The 19,549-nt window shown below is 45.0% G+C and overlaps 1 long non-coding RNA gene across 1 annotated transcript in view; it reads left to right on the forward strand.

Annotated features, from left to right (window-relative positions):
- LOC309537896 overlaps positions 1-18,839 on the forward strand; it is a 22,929-nt gene extending 4,090 nt beyond the window's left edge. The window contains exon 2 of the long non-coding RNA XR_014222049.1: positions 18,601-18,839. This is a non-coding gene — a long non-coding RNA (uncharacterized lncRNA). The remainder of the gene's footprint in view (positions 1-18,600) is intronic.
- Positions 18,840-19,549: the final 710 nt, after the last annotated feature.

The following is a 19,549-nucleotide window of genomic DNA, read 5'->3' on the forward strand; positions in this document are numbered from 1 at the left end:
TACCTCAGGTTAAGAACAGTTTCAGGTTAAGAACAGACCTCTGGAACAAATTAAGTTCTTAACCCGAGGTACCACTGTACTCCCATGTGTAAGGCTTATAAGCAGATGAGGTGTGTGCTTGGAACACTTGAAAATGCAATGTAGATTGTGAGCATCATCATTATCACCATTATGCTGAAGGTGGGCAAAAGGATATACCAGAACCTTGGCTAATACTGACATTCACAAACCTAAATGCTGTCCAGGTTTGCTCTGTATTCATCTAAGAAGGTCTCTCTCTGAGAAAAGCAGAGCATCCATAGATGTAATTTAGGATAGTGTTGAGCTGGGGGTGGGGGGAATCATTGGCTGAATGTTACCCTGTTCCTGAGCTCTTAAAACCCTGTCCCAGATGGAATTAACCTGGGTTGACATGACATTTGAGCAATGCCGCATTCTCTGCTTTATCACTTCAGTTAGTTTCCTATACATTGCTGCTGCTGCTGCTGCTGCTGCTGCTGCTGCAGTAGCAGCTGTCCTCAGATGGGCACCTGAGAGTTTGCCATCTCCTGATGCCCAAAGGCACCCTGAAGGAAAAACAGAGAGAGATAAAAAGCAGCAGCAGCATATATGCATATATTTATTTTATATTTATTTTGTAAAATTTAGTACCATCAATATCATTTCCACCAGTGATCATATGCTGGAGGTAGGGGTGGGGGCAAGGACTACTATCCTCAATGGCTAGGTTTTGCCTTGACTGTCATATGCGTCTGAATTCCAGCTGCTGGGGAGAACATTGTTGATCTGTGGACCTGTTTTCAGGCTTCCTATTGGGCTATCTGACTGGCCACTATGAGAACAGAACGCTGGACTAGATGGGCTCTTGACCATGATCCAGCAGGGCTCCTCTTATGCTATTATGACCCAACAGGATTCATTCTGTGTCTAGAGGACTGCTTTAATCTAGAGTGGATGGATTTGCACACCACCACAAAGTGCACATTCTCTCATAATGCAGTTATCTTGAGGGTAATCTGGCAAGCACGGCATGTGGGAGGCGGGCAGAGATGTTAGTGGGTTGAGTTTCCAGGATTGCATGGTTCACTCTGCATCTATCTCTCTCCCTACCTACCCCACTTTTTCTCCCCCCCCCACCACAGTACAATTTCCACCTTCAGGGCTTCCCATGGACCGCAAGGTTGGAGACTCTTTGGCCCACAAGCCAAATTGGGCCCAGCACAGGTCCGGGTTTGGCCCACAGATCCATTTTTCCCAAACCATAAAAACCTGCAATCTGCAGTGTTGCAAGTCACCACCCATCAGCTCTCTTGTTCTAAGGCAGGCTTCCTCAACCTCGGCCCTCCAGATGTTTTTGGCCTACAACTCCCATGATCCCTAGCTAGCAGGACCAGTGGTCAAGGATGATGGGAATTGTAGTCTCAAAACATCTGGAGGGCCGAGGTTGAGGAAGCCTGTTCTAAGGGATGCTAATTGGAATGCTTTTATTGCCAGAGAAATGTTTCTATTAAGTGTCATGCAGCACAGATCTAAAGTCGGACAGTTTGTTCAAATTTGTTCAATACTAGCATCTCAAAAGGGAAATTACATTACTGCATTTTGTGCAAGAGAAGCAGCATTTTGGTGATTACTTTTAGATCTGCTAGATGCCACTGGCACATAATTTATCTGTGCTTTGTGTAGTTGGTGCTGCGTGCCTTGTGTAGCAACTAAACTGCAGAGTCTGTAAGCTGCCGTTTATGATTCCCGCATAAGAGTAAGATCTAGCAATTCAGAAGGTTTCTTTAAAACAAGAATCCTGCTGTGAAACTGTGTTTTACATAAGAACCTCTCCAGGGAGGTGCATTGGTGCGCAAGGAGATTGGAACCGGAGGAAAAAGTTCTGCAAGGTCATTCCTTTCCTAGAAGCCCTGATTCCCAACATTGTGCCAGTGGGTTCAGTGGTGCCTTAGAAGTTATCCCTGGGAGCCTTAAAAGACTCTAACCTCTTCCACTCCCTGCCCCCTTGGTCATGAGGTGGTGAATGTGGTTATATTTTTCTTCCTTGAATAGTACATAGAATTGAAGGAGAAAGTTGGAAGAGTGGTGCACTTTCAGCTCTATGTGCTTTTCATGACTCAGATAAATTCTGCTGGATCTGACTTTTGCCCAGATCTCTTGGGAAAGCTGAATGGGGCTGGGGCTGTGTGTGTGTGTGTGCGCGCACGTGTGCACACACACACACACTTTCTTAGTGTCTCATGGCATGGCAGCTGATCTGAGGTAGTGGGAGATAAGTGACCAGAGGGGGTGGCACACACAATACTCACTCCGATATCTAAATTTGCCTATAGGGCTGAAAAGGTTGGTAACCCCCTTGACTGCTGGCTGATTTCTCTCCCATGCTCTTTCTCAACTTCCCACTCTGATTCTTCATCCAAGAAGTGAAGATTTTGTTCATAAATGTATGGAATGATTTTGTTCTTCCCTGTATTACATGTCACATGCAAGCTGCAGAAGATGAGGGGCTCAGTTGAGAGACCACCAGTTTTTTGCACCTGTCCTTGAAATTTTCCATCCTGGCTGGTTATAAGAAGAACCTGTAACTAAGAACTTGTCCCCAAGTTTGTCCTCCTCCCTCCAAATCCATTTCCCTTTTGTGCCATGTCTTTAGATTGTAAACCAGAGGGCAGGCACTGTCCTTTGTTTATTGATCTGTAAGCCACTTTAAGAACCCTTTTTGGCCAAAGAGCAGGCTAAAAGTTATTTTAAAATAAGATATACAGTGGGCCCTGAAAAAAAACAGTTGCATTGTCTGTTCAGCCAGCCATGCTCTTATCCAACAGCTCATTCCATTCCCCTCTCCCAGCATTCCATGGTTGGTTCAGTCCTCATTAAGCTGTTGTGGGGCATCTGTTTTGTGTGCAGAAGTTCCCCAGCTCAAACCACAACATCTCTAGTTACGGCTGGGGATGTCCCTCATCTGAAACACTGGAGACCTGCTTCTAGTCAATGTGGACAATACTGAGCTACATGAACTAATGGTCTGACTCAGAGTAAGCCAGCTTCCTTTGTCTTGGTGGTGGTTTCTTTGGGTTTTGTTTTTTGCCACTTCAGGTATTTCTATCAACATTTTCTTTTCTTGTACTTTGCAAGCATCAGGGTTGTCCCACTGCCTCCTCCATATCCCAGTGGCCACATTTACCTCCATTTCTGTTGGCACTCATCACCTGAGTTTGCTGTTAGAGGAAGTGATCTCCTATTCTATCATGAAAAAGCTGAGAAAGGTCAAGGTGTCTGAAGATGCACAAAGCTTGTGGCAGTGGAGATATTTAGAAGTGGCACTTGCAAATATTTCAGGTTCTGAAATATTTGCAGGACATGCCATCAAACCCTGGGAAGGCATTTTAAGATGACACTCACTATTTTCTTTGTTTCGTCTCGGCAACTTGAATCAAAGGAATCCAAAACTTCTTGGAAGCATGAAAATGAATTTTTAATACATCAATTACGATGTGGGTAGTCAAGGGTGGAAAGTATTAAGGAGAAAGCAAGTAGAACCCATCCATAAGCCTAGAAGGGAGGAGGGATGTTCCTTGAGGGCTTTCAAATATAAATGAAGTTGTCGGAGTAACATTAACGAAAAGAATATAATTAGAAATCAACAGGCACAGAGGAGAAGGGGAAACAACAAGCTGAACTCAGCCTTTTCATGAATCACATAGCACTGAAATGAAAAGCTCAGGAGTAGGAGATGAGATACAAGACTAAGGCCAAAATAATGGTGATGTCTAGGGGGAAAAGAAACACTACTCTTGTTTTTTCTTCAAATCCTACAAATATTTCAAGCTTTCCAATTGCTTTTCAGTAGGGATGGGTGAATCTGTCAATTTCAGTTTCTCTATGTCTCTCATTTTCCCCATCTTATTTATTTATTTACGAGCACAATTTCTATACCAATTAGTATATTTAAAAAATACATATCTAAGCAGTGTATAGAAAACCAATGCAACAACTGACAACGTAAACAACTACAAATGTACACAGATATAAAACTGTTATATTCATACAAAGTTAGTAATAAATATAAGCCAATATCAATTCATTTACATTCTGACACATCCTCCCCTCTCAGCCTCCTGGCTCTCACTCAGGACTCCACCCACCCAACTTGGCTCTCACCCAAGGACCAATCAAACTCTTAGCTCACTCACAAAAGTCTTGCAAAGAGGAAGGATCCTGGAAACTGCTGGTGTCACCCTTGTCTCTCAGTCTAGGTTTGCTAGAGTGGGTGGAGGTTTCTCAGTCTGCCTACAACTGTGTTCCATTCAGCAGTCAACTGCACTCTCTAAAGTCCCCTACATGTGAAGACAGCCTCCAGCAGTAACAAATAGTAGGTCGAACGAAGGCAGTTAATGCACATGCTGCAGAGGGAAATGAGGGGCAGATGGAGCTCATCAACCTGGGAACATCTAGAAGAAGGAAATCTCTGATCCTAAACCTCCACTGCCTTGCAGGACAACTTTGGGAGAAGTAAAGACTAAGGAGTAAAGCCTCCACAAATCTGGAGTGCAGTCCCTAAGATGGTTGGATGGCTCCTTGTGCGCCTCCTTCCGGCAGATTTTGCAGCTAAGCTGGTGCCAAATGCATTGCTCAGCTTTCCTTTGGGGGGTCCCTCTCAGCAAGGCCCAGGACCCCCATACACATTGCCCAGGCTTGTGCCCTGAGAGGTCACCTTGGTGCTGCTAAATGCAGCAAAAACAACACAGAAGGCAGCAGTTATGAGTTATGAGTCTCTGCAGCCACAGCAGGCACTGCAATTCTCCAACAGTTTCACTCACCCCCAGAGGCACACTCCATTGTCTCTTGAGACAGATGGATGACAACAAGGATTATGCAAATGAACATGAATTTCTTCCCCATCATTAATTTTCAAGTTATGTTCTTGGAAGCTGAAGCTGATGTATTTTTCTGCTAGGGCTTGTTAGCATAACAATGTTAATGAACGATGAAATTATACTCGATTTATTATCGTCTCCTCTCTACATCCATGCATTGTGATATCCATGGGAAGGTTACAATGTGTCATTAAAAGTGATAGGAGCGATGCAAGCTTTCAGCATGCTTAATGATATCAAGGGGGATTTCAGATATAAATGCAGACTAATTAAAGGCAGGAAAGGTCTTTGACTGTGAATCACAGGCCAGCAATTCTAGGCTCAGGGATGGGTAACCTCATACCTGGGGGCTAAAGGTGGCCATCCAGACTTTTCTTTGTGGCTCTCAGGCAGAGAGAGATTCCTGGTCTTAGAAAGGGAGATGTGATGACAATGTCTCCTTCTCTATTGCTGCCACAGTCTCTGTTCTCCTGGCCCTACCAGTGTCAGGGCTCTGATGTCCAAAATGGCAGCATACAGGGGCAGATTATGGAAAATAGAAGATTAAGGGATCACTGAAAGTCTGCCACACACAATATGGAACAAGCTTGTTCTCTCTTGCTCTGGAGAGGAGGACTGGAACTAATAGGACTGGAAATGATAGGGATCCTGATTTCAGTAAACCAATGGGGAAGTTTCCAACAGCCAGAGCTGTTTACCAGTGGAACAGGCTGCCTCTGGAAGGCTGTGCTGTCATTCACTAGAAGCCATCTTTAAGGGGTGCTGTAGTTGCCTCCTAGATAGGGGAAATTGCAGCCACTGGGGGAAATGGCATGAGATGCAAAGCCTAAACATATATACCTGGGATAGGGGGCCTGTGGCCCTTCAGATTCTTATTTTTTTTTAACAACTCACATCATTCCTGACCATTCGTCATGTCATCTGGGGCTGATGGGACTTGGAGCCTCCCATCCCTGGTATGAGCGCAGTGATGAGCACAATGACCGTTTGCTACAATGGCAATGAGGGATAACACAATCTTCCTGGCTTTGCTCTGATAATTTAACACCGGTAGGAGGACATGATAAAACCCTGGTCCCAATTATTCCTAAATGAACAGGAGAAAGTTATCAATAAATTTGAGTGCTGCAATTTCACGCTGCAGTCCCCCTTTGATATTTCTTTCTTTTTTATTTTTAAACTTGTTTAATAACATTGACCTTGATTCAACTGACAGTCATCTAGCCCTGGAGGTGTCACAACATATATTGTCAATCTTCTTGAAGCAGGTGAAATATATGGAGAAAGTGGATAAACAGAAGGTGTCCTGCTGCTCTCATAATATAGAATCCATGCGATAATCCAAAGCATCTGAAGAGATTCAGGACAGACTAGAGGAAGGATGCCTCCACATGGCACATATTTAAACTATGGAATTCTCTTGCACAAGGCGTATTGATGGCCTCTAGCTTGGATGGCTTTAAAAAATGATTAGACAAATCAACACAAGATGAGGCTATCAGTGGCTACTAGCCACAGTGACTAGGTTCTACCTCCACTGTCAGAGGTAATATGTTTCTGAATACTAGTTACTGGGAACCGCAGGTGGAGAGAGGGCTATTTAGCTCCAGTTTTGCTTTAGGGCTTCCCATAGGCATCTGGTTGGCCACCATGGGTGGCATTCAACTACGTTTTACTCAGAGCTACTGAAACTAATGGGCCTAACTTAGTTGTGATCATTAATTTAAGTGGGCCTACTTTGAGTAAAATCTAGATAAATTCCACCCTGTGGAAACAGGATGTTGGACTAGATGGGCCTTTGGCCTGACTCAGCAGCCAAGGTTGTCTTATGTAACAGGAGGAATCAGCCTGCAAAGATAGGACTTGTGATGCTAAACTTCCTCACAGGAGCCTGGTCTTTAACATATCTGTCAGCTTTGTGTAAACCCCACTCTGGGGTTAAGAGATTTTATGGTGCTGATGGTGGTTTCGAAAATAGGTGTTTTGTAAATTAGCTTTCTGATAACAGAAAAGGTGCATATGAGTGGATCCTACAGATTGCATCACACTTTTTCTTTTCTTTTTTAAACATAGGACCTCAGTTGTTTCTTGCTCTGAAACCCGCAGGGTATGAAATAATGCAACTTTGCCTTCCTGAATGTGTCGAAGTAATTCTGAGGCCCGAAGATGTTGTCCCCTTTCTCTCCCGACAGCAATTAGCTCTTGCGTGCTGAGGTCCCCCAAAACCCCTACCCCAATAACTCACACATCACACATAATTTTTGTTTAAGGTTTTTGGCATACTTTTGGCCACAACTTTATTTTCATACAAATTGAGAGTGGTTGCTTAGGCATTGGTTATGACTATCTGTCCCCCCCGCCTTGGGGACAGCGCTGACTCCCGTGAGTCAGCGTGTGGAGGAACAAGACCAGGGACAGCTGGGACTGCGACACAGACCCTCAGCTATTCCCTGCTTGTTCCTTGGGAACTTACACGGCCCGCACCCTGCTCCAAGGGTTTGGACGAAGGGATGGTAAGCCCCAGAATTCCTTTAACGGAATTCCCAGCAGCAGCAGCATTGGAGGGGCAGGCACAGCCAATCCATACCCCTCCACCAACCAATTTAACCAATGCCTAACCGCCACAGAGCCTTAGCTCACCGCCAAACCACTCACAAATGCAACCCTTCCTTCAATCCCAAAGCAACCATAGCCAACCAGGTGTCGTTCCCTATAGGGGAAATATTCACCCTAAAGCTGGCAGCAGCCTTGAAGGTAATCACAGGGTGCAAAATCATGGAACCACCTGAAGCAAAGCCTATTTTACTTTATTATTTTAATTATTATTTTATTTTATTTTATTTTATTTTACACTTCCTTATTAACATGCTTCCCGGCCTCTTTGGTGGTAGTTTGTCTAGGCACTGGTTCCTGACTAGCTGCACCTGACCTCAGCAGGGCAGCACTGACGACTGGGCCCCACCATATCGTCAGTACCAGCAACATTGTGGGGGAGCAATGAATCCCAAGGCAATCGCATCCCGCCAGGTGTCGTTCCCCATAGGGGAAAGATGCACCCCCCATCTGCCCCAAAGAGGGGAACAGTCTTGAAGAAAATAGCAGGGTGCAATATCACAGAACCACCTAAAGCAAGGACCTATTTTATTTTATTTGTTATTTTATTTTATATGTTATTTTATTTTATTTGATTTACTTTATTTATTTTATTTTCCACCGCCATATTAACATGCTTTCTGGCCTGCTCGGTGGTAGTTTGTCTAGGCATTGGTTCCCGACTAGCTGCACCTGACCTCAGCAGGGCAGCACTGACGACTGGGCCCCACCATATCGTCAGTACAAGTAAACAGCGTGGGGGAGCAATGAACCAGGATCAGACTCAAGCTCACCCCAAATGCTCCCAGGGACTCTTGCGTGGCCCTACCCCTCGAAAGGGGTTGACAAAGCATGGCAAATCCTTGGTTTCCTTTAATGGAATATCTTTGCGCATTGGAGGGGACAGGTGCTCCAACCCCCCCTCCAGACCACCTTGAACCAAATGCCTTAAATTATTTTGAGTCCAGGGAGAGCTGCCATCAACTCAATCCAAGCCCTCTTGCATGCAGGAATGCAAACTTATGCTGGAGGAAGACAGCAAATCATTCTTGCCCAGCTGTACCACCAGCACTGCGGGAGGACCTGCACAGGTCACACTCGACCGCACCAAAGGAAGGACCTCCTCCCAAAGCATTCCCCATCTGGACATCCAGTATATGTCCACATGGGCAGAAAAACTGAGATGGCGCCCCAGTCCAGACTTGTCAGCGCGCTTGCCAGCCCAGTGTACAATGCTGTGGCCCAAATGTGCACCGCTGCTCCTATGAGAAAAGGAAATAACAGACAAGCATCAGCACAGACATCATTGTGACACTTCCTGATATAACCCTTGTCAGCGTCAGACTTCCAATGACCCGTATTCAAAAATCCTGTCTACAGACAGGCCCCCAGTGTGCAGCCGTTGCAGCAGCCCTATTCGGAAGGAATGAGGCGTGTCCAGTGGTAGGCAAGCAGCAGGCCGTAATAACTGGTGCACGGCGTAAGCACATTAATGCCTGGCTAACGGGAACCCATTTTCATGCACTAGGAGTGGGCCAGCCCCCAGGGGAATGAAAAGCCAATTTTTTCTGGTATCCATAACCGTGCAAGGGCCCTCCTCATCTGTAATGGGAAGCCTGATTGTGGCACTCCTGCCCACTAAGTCTGTTTTAGAGTTCCCAACTCTAATGACAAGCTCCAAAGCAGATAAGGAAAAGTCCTGAAGCAATAAGCCTCCAGACTCTCAGCCCTGTGCTGGCTCCAACAACCATTTCCCCAACCCTCAGTGCCCAAAATGCAATGGAATACTGAAAGGAGTCTCGCCTTGATCTTTTACCAGCAGACAAGTTTTAACTTGTTGCAGATCCTGCCTAGGTAAAATTGACCGACTTCCTGCCCACTGTCCTATGAGGTTGGAGCCTATTCCAACCTTCCAAGGCCCTGCACATTACAAACTTTATGCAAGGGTCTCTGAAAAATAAAGCTTCAGTATAACAGACATTGCAGCGGACTGAATTCTTATAGTTATAACAGGACGCCCAATCTGCGGCAGGTGGACCAAATACTGCAGGATCTGCTCAGAGGATGGGGGCCAGTTCATCTGAATGGCCGAGGACTGCCAGCTTAAGGCTAAGAAATCCATCCAGGCCTTCCCATAAGAGCTAAAAGCAGAAGGGGAAATGGAAGCTGCTGCTCTCTGTAATTACTAATTGTTGTCAAAATGCCACAGGTGGTCTGGAAAAGTCTGGCAATAGCTGAGTCTGGAGCCCAGGATCTGAAGCGCTCCATCTGAAAATGGGATAGAGTGTCAGAGACATCATTAGAGGATCCCGTAATCAGGAGAGCAGAAAGCACAATAGTAAACCTTAAGCGGTGCAGCTCAAAAGCATGAGCGGAGGGGCGGAGACTCTGCTGGAGCGTGAGAACTGTTTAGCCAAGACGCTCACCACTACCTGGTTATCAGACCAAAAGCAGATCCGATGGTCACTGAACTCCTCGGGCCACATGTGAACTGCTACTACAATGGGGAAAACTCAAAAGTTAGGTCACATGATTGCCTCACCATACCGGGCTTGAGGCCATGGCTTTGCACACCAGCAGCCCCTGAAATAAAAAACCAAAGGGCAAAGATCCAGCAGCATCAGCATGAACCTGAAAAATCCCTGTGCAAGTATCCTGCCATGGCCAACTACTATTGCATACATATAGGAATTGCAACCATTGCATGAGATCCCATTGCATGAGAAAGGTAAGGGGACCTCAGGCCGCAGGCAGCCTGGCCTAGTGGGAAGGGAAGGGGCGGCCTGGGGCAACCACTCTGCATGCAAGATTAATTAAGTGACCCAGCAAGATCGGGTCTGATGAAGCATCACTTGCTACAGAGGAAGTATTACAAAATAACTTCCTTCAAGGCAGACAGCTTCTCCATAGGCAAGTGGTATGTTTTAGCAACGATATCCAACTGGATCCCTAAATAAAATGGGAATATGGGCAAAAAGTATTGAGGTATTGCTTGCCAGCTTCCAGCCCTGCTTGGGCAGGGGGCATCTTGTGCTGCCATCATAATACGTAAATTTACAGGGCCGACGCTGGCCAGAACCGCTAAAAAAGTCCCGACAAAACTGCCGCCGTGCCAGCTTCCTTTTCAGACACACACTGTGCAATGCAAAAACACACTCCGTGCGGTGCTCACACAATCCATGCAATGCAACTATACTCCGTGCGATGCAGCTACACACTCCGTTCAATGCAACTACACACTCAGTGCAAAAAAAAAACACTCCGTGCAATGCAAAAACGCACTCCATGCAATGCAACTACCCTCCATGCAATGCAACTACCCACTCTGTGCAATGCAACTACACACTCCATGCAATGCAACTACACACTTCATGCAATGCAACTACACACTCCGTTCAATGCAACTACACACTCCGTGCGATGCAAAAACGCACTCCGTGCAATGCAAAAACGCACTCCATGCAATGCAACTACCCTCCATGCAATGCAACTACCCACTCTGTGCAATGCAACTACCCTCCATGCAATGCAACTACACACTCCGTGCACTGCACACACCCTCTGTTCAATGCAACTACACACTCCGTGCAATGCACTCTCTGTGCAATGCAAAAAAAAACAAAACCAAACCACACACACTCTGTGTAAATGCCACTACACCCTCCGTGCAATGCACACACACTCTGTGCAATGCACACACACCCTCTGTGCAATGCACTCACACCCTCTGTGCAATGCGCACAACCTCTGTGCAATGCAAATGCAAATCTCTCACGCAATGCAATGCAAATGCAGCCCGTGCAGCGCTGTGCCCTGTAACGCACAGAGCAAACTGCAGTGCGGGCACACAAAGGTGCTTTCTCCCGCTTGCATATTGCAAACGTGGCGCCTGTTACATCCCTCGCAGTGAGGGAACCACCAAAAGGCCCTCGACACTGGACCTAAGTGTCCAGGTAGAGCAATGGGGGAGCATGCAGCTGTCCCATATAGGGACCAATCCTGCAACCTAGGCATTACCGGCACTATGCGCTGACCAGCTGAGTTATCCAGGATGATCCCTAAAGACCCGGGACAGCCTCACCCTGACCCCTGTAGAGGTCCAAGGTGATGTCTGAATCATGATCCCTGCTCCTCTTTGCCCTCCTCCTGGATTGCAGCCTTCGAAGATGCTTTCTTCTGGAAGAAGACACCTGGGGTGTCCACAAGTCATCCCCTGCAGGAGAGGCAAGCTCTTGAGGCATTTGCAAAAGCCCAGTCATAGTCCGCAAAAACTAAACAATGTAAGGAACTGGTGAAACCAATGCTTCATGGACCACATGGGGACACTATTCAGGCCGGAAACGCTTCCAGGCCATCGAATTCTAGGGCAAAGCCCTAGGATCACCTGCCAGGCCAGGCATAAATGTTTCCAGTGAAATAGCAGAGTTGAAGCAGCCCACAGCTTGTCCAGGTACCCCTGCTTGCCCTTTTAGAGGGAAGCACCCCTTCAAGAAACCCAAAGTTCTTTTATGGACCGAACTGCCCAGCAACAGAATAGCCTAAAAGGAGCAGTTTGTTTTGTTTTGTTATAACAATGGCTAAGAGGGGGATATGAACCCTGTCTCCCAGGTCCTAGTCCTACACTTTAGCCACTAAACCACAATGGCTCGCCTCTAAAATGGCAGTCGCCACTATCAGGGCAAAACAAACTTAAAGAAAATAAACTTGTTCAGAAACAGCATAGTTCAAGAGCATATACAGAGTGCTCATAGTCATTGGAGGCACAGAGAGCCTCTGCCGCCCTCTGATATACATTAGCAGCAACTGAGCCTGCAAGCAGGTACATTCTTATAGAGAGGTCAGAGACTTAACAATTAACTGCTACCTGTAGCAGACTTAGGCTCGGAAGTTATGCCCAGGCCGAATAGGGCTCCATGCCTCTGCTCTTGAGAATCTTAGTCTCATAGCAATATTAAAGGAACTCAAAATAGTGCTCCCGCCCAAGGCTAGATTAAAATTTGGCCAACAGCGCTGCACACACCCAAATAAAGCCAACCTTCGGGGGTGCTGTAAACGAAAGTGATTCCAGCTAAGCTGGGAACAGCCCTGACTAGCCCCACAATTTACAACAGGAGAAATGGGGGAAACCTTTTTGCGAAAGAAAGGCAAGCCACAGATACAGGGAGAATCTTCCCACAGGGCAGGGTAAGGGGTGGGGTGGGAAATTGAACAGGAAAAAGGGGAATTAAATTATTTAAGGGACTAAAGAGGATTAAAAGAAGGGGGAAATAAAGAAATGTAACCAGACAATGAGAAGTTTGCATCACTGTCCTCCAGACAGTCCAAGTGCTCCATGTGATCCGATGTCCACAGCGAAAGAGAAAGAGAAAGCTGTGGACCTTGCTTAAATAACCACTGATCCCACCCCTAAATTGGCAACATCAAATTTACCCCAGTAACACCATCCTCCAATCTGCTCCAGGCCCCTTGAATCTAATACTGCCTGGCAACCAAGTGGAGTTTTGTTCGGCCCCATCCGCAACACGTGCTCTCTTTTAGTGAGAACACGCTTTGTAAAATCTCTCACATGTGCTCAGAATTTGTAAGGGGATTTAATTCTTGCGTTCCTGCTGTGAGACCTACTGCGAGTTCTTCCCTCAGCAACTCTGAAGACTCTCAAGGTCAGCCGAGCCTAGAATTGCTGTGCTGAGGCAAAATGTCCACTCTGCTCTGTTGACAGAGGCTGCAAAAATTGGGGAGGTTTGGATTTCAGCAATGATGGGGGAGGGAGCGAACAGGCATAAAACATGGAGACTGGAACATTAGGGCAAATGGGGCACAACCCTTCCAACCTGAGTCTGCATTTTGCCAGCACTCGTTTGCCTTGCCTTCTTGCTTACAGCCTGTCCAGAGGGTAGCCCTGCCTATCAGTTTCCACCTCCTCCTCAGTCTCAGTCTTGCCCTTGTAGAGCTCAGCAAGGAGGACAGTGGAGGCAAAACTAGAACAGAGGCAGATTTAGGGGCGTGAGACTAGTTCGCTTGCAGGAGGCACTGCAACAATGACTTAAAACAGCAGACGAGAAGTGTGGGGCAAATGTTGGCATCACACAGGGCGCTGCTGAAATTTGAAAGCCCAAAGACTGCCACTGCCACCTGTTTGTCCCCTCCTACCACCTGGCGGTCAGGTGGACCAGTGTTGGAAGTCTGAATGCAACTCAGCTTGCAGAAGAGAGGTTTGCATGGGTTAAAATAATAGGGTTTGGGACTTCCAGATTCCCAGACCCTCTCTTGCTCCTCTTTGCTTTAAACCCATGCTTCCCAAAGTGGGACACATGTCCCACAGGGGGGCAATTTGATTTTTAAGGGAGACAATTCGAGAATGAGTTATTAACAATTAATGGCCTTTTAGGCTTCCTCCATGTGAATAGGAGTTCACTTTTTGAATAATAAGAATTATATGTCATGGGGGGTGTTTTTAGAGATGCTTAGGTGAGGTGGCACTGTGGGTTAAACCACAGAGCCTAGGACTTGCCGATCAGGTCGGCGGTTCGAATCCCCATGACGGGGTGAGCTCCCGTTGCTCGGTCCTTGTTTCTGCCATCCTAGCAGTTCGAAAGCATGTCAAAGTGCAAGTAGATAAATAGGTACCACTCTGGCAGGAAGGTAAACGACGTTTCTGTTAGCTGCTCTGGTTCGCCAGAAGCGGCTTAGTCATGCTGGCCACATGACCCGGAAGCTGTCTGCGGACAAATGCCGGCTCCCTCGACCAGTAAGGCGAGATGAGCGCTGCAACCCTAGAGTCATCCACGACTGGACCTAATGGTCGGGGGTCCCTTTACCTTTACCTTTAGGTAAGGCATGGCCAAAAAATGGTTGGGAACCACTGCTTTAGACTGATACTCTCAGACTGCATTCTGTTTTACAACTTCCTCCTCTTCCTCCTCAGACTTCTCTCTCAGACGTCAGGATCCAAAAGTCCAATCTTGCCCACCGGAAATGTTCTGAAAAGAGCTTGTATTAAAAGGACTCATGATTTCTAGCGGTGGCAGAAATCAACCTGTCTAGAATTTCCTTCACTGTGTGGAACTGGAATCATGCATCCTATTCCACCACAGAAATGACAACTAACTGTGGGATGTAGGAATGGCCTTCAGGGGAACTTTTTTTATTGTCAAGCCCCCTCCCTCCAAAAAACCCTTAGATGAACATTAAGTGGGAGTGTAGATAAATATAATTTAAATTGAATGATTGGATATGTGTTTTGCATATATGCAGTTTGTACATCCAGTCTATTAAAAATATTTTTTGGTCTATATACAACTAGGTTTTACTCGGAGTAGGCCCACTGAAATTAATGGGCCTAATTAATTTCAGTGGGCCTATTCTTGAATTGCAGGGGTTGGACTAGATGACTCTTGGTGCTCCAAACTCTACAATTCTCTATGATTCTGTTCTGAGAAGCTTTGTGTTCATCTGACACTTGGAAAATGATCTCACTTTTACTGATCTCCGTATGGAGGTACAGATAAGTTTTTGAACCCCAGAATTTCAGAGTATGCTGTGAACTATGAATTTGTTGAAGCATAAATCTCCATGGAATCATTACTGTTAAAGTCACAAAGCTTCAGTTTGGTCCAAAGGGGAAACTTAGAGACAGCTGAAAAAGTTCTGCTGTTATTTCCATTGGATATTCAGCCTGCAGGGAGATTTTCTAGGTGCCATCTGTGCCGTGCTATGCAAAGGATCAGGAGGCATTGATCAAATGCTATAGGAGCATCAGGCACAAAGCTCATTTGCTAGCATTCTGTTCGATGCGATAATTGCTTTTCAAACTTCATTAAGAGGAAAGGGCAAATTACCAAAAAGTTCCTTACAAACTCAAGGAAAAGAATTTTCTGGGCTTGCAGTTTAGTCTTCAATGGCAATCCAAAATTGCCAAAGACAGATTACTGCTAGGTGGTGTGTTGGGGTGGGTGTTGGAAAGAGTAAGAAGGAACTAATGGAGCTATCAATTGGTGATCCCTCAAAGCAGCCTTCCCTAACCTGGTGCCCTCGAAACCATTGGTTCCCAAACTTTCCCCCCACCCCTCATCTCCCACTTGAACATTGCTGAGGGTCTTGGTGGAGCACTTAATGATTTTTCCACCTGTTGCAGTAGTTCTAATTCCATAGTAATGCAATAAAATGTAGAACAAGAAATAAAGGGGGCAAAAGAAATACAATTAAAAATCAATATGAATTTTTAGTGTGATGGATGTGCCATTGCCCATCTTCAGTGACAAATCCACAGACATAGACCACAGATTGGAAACCCCTGCTGTAGATATTGTTGGGCTACAACTCCCATCAACCTGACTACTGGTCTCCTGTTTCCCTGGGTGGTGGATAGAGAATAGTGTGTGTTGAAACTGTACAAAAATAAAATTTGCATTCATTGCTTTGCCACTTTTGCTTCTGGCCCCAGGGAGCTTACATTCTCTGATCTAATATTTTTCCTCTTAATCATCATAATAATTATTAGCATTTGTATGGCTGTTTCTAGTATACAAAGCACTTCCTCTGCATTATCTGGTTGCAACCCTTACAATTTTATAAGTGTGCTATTACTCCCATATTTCAGATGGGAGGGGAACACAACTGAGGCTGAGAGCAAGGGGCTTGTGGAAGAGAATGCATGGCAGAGATGAGATTTGAGCAGTCTCTGGTTCTTCATGATTCATAACTCAGCCAATATGCTGCCCCATATCCTGCTGTTGTTTTGAGTAACAATAATGTGGCAGAAATGTACCTTGGTCCCCCATCTCCCAGCTAGGAAATCTAAGAAAGGGGGCAGGGAGAGAGGAAAGAGCTTGCTACAATACCATACAAATAAGTCACCCCATAAACCTGTTATATGATACAGACCAGTGTGATAGCAGGGCATAACTTTTTAAAGCTGAGAGCCTTTCCTGATTAATTATTTCCTTTCCAGAGGGCATCTCATTGAAGTTGCAAGAAAGTCACAATTTGGCAGGTTTAATTAAAAGCTTCTGCTCTCCCTCTCCCCCCTCCCCTCTCTTTCCCTCTCTCCACCTCCTCAACTAGAGTAATGAGTGGAAATTTTATCCTGCAAGCTTAAAGCAGACAATGATCAGGATTCCTGGGCAATGTGTAAGCCTAGAATTCTGAATCTGAATCATCCACAGTTCAAGATGACAAGGCTGTTTGGGGCACATCTGGAGTGTGTGTGTTGCAAGTGAAAAGACAGGACTACATTGGGTGAATACATGGAGGGCGGGTGAAAGAAGTTTTGCTTTATATTTTAGGTAATCAATGGGGAACCTTCGTCTCTCCAGATGCCATCAAACTCCAGCTCCTATCAGCCCCAGCCAATGATCAGAGCTGATGGTATTTGTAGTTCAACAATGGGCTCATCTACAGTTCCACTTGTCCCAGGCCTAGAATGCAAGGGTCTGAACAGTTTTGCACTTATCTTGTGCTTTCTTGGCACACGTCCATGTGGTTTTCTGTTTGCCCCACCACTTTCCCCAGGAAAGTGCTGAATTGGCTCAAACATCCATCTGTGGAAAAGCCAATTGACATTTGCTCCAATTCAGCTGTAAATATTGGGTTTTCCTGGTGGAAAGTGGCAGGACAAGTGGCAGTCTGGATGAGCCCAATGTCTAGAGGGCACTTCATTGGCTACCTCTATGTCAGGAAATGGATTGTAGGAAACAATGGCACAAAGCAGCCTTCGCCAAACAGGTGCCTTCCAGGTGTTACTAAACTTATCAGCTCCAGCCAGCACAGACAATGATTGGAGATGATGGGTTGTAGTTCTGTGACATCTGGAGGACCACAGTTTCCCCATCCCTGTTTCAGATGAACACATATATTCTTTCTAAGGTGCAATGAAGTCTTTTAAAATTGGCACTAACCTTCCCAGCAATGTTTGTGGGAAGTATATACTATATACTATTGAAACTTGCAGTTCTGTGTTAATTAGATGATTAAACAGATGATAAGCTGTGGTGACTGATGAGTATGTGGACTAATCACCCCCGCTCTTCCTCTCTCCCCTTCTTTTTTTGCAATCCTTGCATTTGGGGTTAATAAGTCACACCCGGAGAAAAGACCCATATCCCACAATGTGGAGGGTACAATGATGTTATTAAGCCCTGACAGATAAAGCTAAGAAGATTCAACCTTATCTCATTAATTAGCTGAGTGCCCTTAGCCTCAACATTTGGCACATGTAAGGGCCTCAATCCTGAGAGTTGCTGAATGCCCTTGATTTCCATGTTGCTTCAGATTTCCAGGAACTGACATTGCTCATGTTTTCCTGGAATTGTTCAGGAGTAGACCCACACCTGCATTTAAACATTATTGAAATGAAGATATGAGTAAGAATATATAGCTCTGTATAACATAATCTTGTTCTCCTTTGCGGATTTTTTCTTTCTGTTGCTGGGAGTTGTGAGTTCCATACTCTGCTGCATATTAATTAAGCACCCAAGTTGCAATTCTAAATGCTGTTCCGTAGTGACCAAAACAACTCCAGGAGGTTCTGGAGACAAAGTTAGAAAATAATATGTCAAAGTAAGAAGAATTACAAGGTGAAAGACATCACTTTAAAGGTAGTCTGTAGTAAACTAGCCCTTTCTTTAGAATCTCAGACATTTCACTCATTCTGTTTCTATGGATCTTTCTAACATTATTTTGATCATCAATGAAAGGCAAAAATGAAATTGCCAAACTCGTACTAACACTGATCTGAGTGATACTCTAGTGTAGGCCATTTCCTGAAGGTGTTTTTATGACAGACACAGATCTTTACTACGAAAATATTCTTATACATCACCCACAACCCTTACCAGTAGAAATAAATTATTGCACCGAGTTATGATGCAATTACCCGTCTTCCTATCCTTACATAAACTCTTAATCTTTTTATTTAAAAAAATGCTATTCTCGTCCAGTCCTTGAGAATACAGAATGTCACGGTCATTTTGCTTGAAATAATCCTGCTTTTCAATAACAGAAAAAGTCCTAAACTTTTCTTGCTCATTTGCTAATTGCAGGTGCCCACTGGAAGAATCTGGGGTGAGTATTTCAACTGATATGAGTGATAAAAATAGAATACATGAATCATTCCAGTACTTTAAATTCACAGGAGCAGCGGGTTTTTTCCCCTTCCTTGAAGAGCTCTGAAAGGATTCGTTGGCATTTCCGTTGCTCCTGACAGACAAAGCAGAATGCATTTAATTATAAGAAATAATTTGTCTTTGTGTGTGGAGGCGAATAGCTAATTCTGCCCCTCCCCCTTGCTACTGTTGTCAATGTGGGCCCTCTTCAATAATGTTTCCTTGAAAGAACTTGCAAATAAAAAGGTATTTATTTGTGGCATTCAAAATATGTATTTGTTGTATTTAAAAATAATAAAAGCCAAATGGTAAAGCTGTGCTGAAACAAACAAACAAACAAACAAACAAACAAACCATAACCAGCTTAGATTCAGAAAATAGTGGCCAAAATTATCAAGGGGGTGGAACAACTCCCCTATGAGAAAAGATTACAGTATTTGGGATATTTAGTTTAGAGAAAAGGTGTATTTGTGCATTTCTCTTAATATGTGCATTTTTACAAGCGTTTTCCCCCTCCCCCATAATTCATCTTTGCTATATTAGTTTCACTTACCGGTATATGTGTGTTTTTTGTTCCTAGTCTCCCCTAATAAAGTCGTCTTCTTCTCCTCCTTCTCCTTCTCCTTCTTCATTTTTTGGTTGGAGAACTGCATTGCTAAGTTTGGACAAGTGAGAAATTTCCAAGGATAGCCGTGCTTCCTTTGGTGTATTGGTTCAGGAACTGTAATTTAGATTAATGTTAAAATGTAAATTGAGCCCCATCCCTGACAGGCAAGTTGTCCAAAACCCACAAAGGCAAGGAGGTGGCTGCACAGGAAGAGGGAGGGCAAAGACATTGGGAAAACCCTGCCCTGCTCTACAGAAGTGCAACTACCCCTACTGTAGGGGTTCTGACATTGTAGGAACAATTTACAGAGGGAAGATCGAGATTGTGTGCAAGTCAAAAATTAACTCACAAACCTATCCTCCCTGGGGAAT

This window comes from Podarcis vaucheri, assembly GCF_965113315.1.
Source record: "Podarcis vaucheri genome assembly, chromosome: 7".
Lineage (NCBI taxonomy): Eukaryota > Metazoa > Chordata > Lepidosauria > Squamata > Lacertidae > Podarcis > Podarcis vaucheri.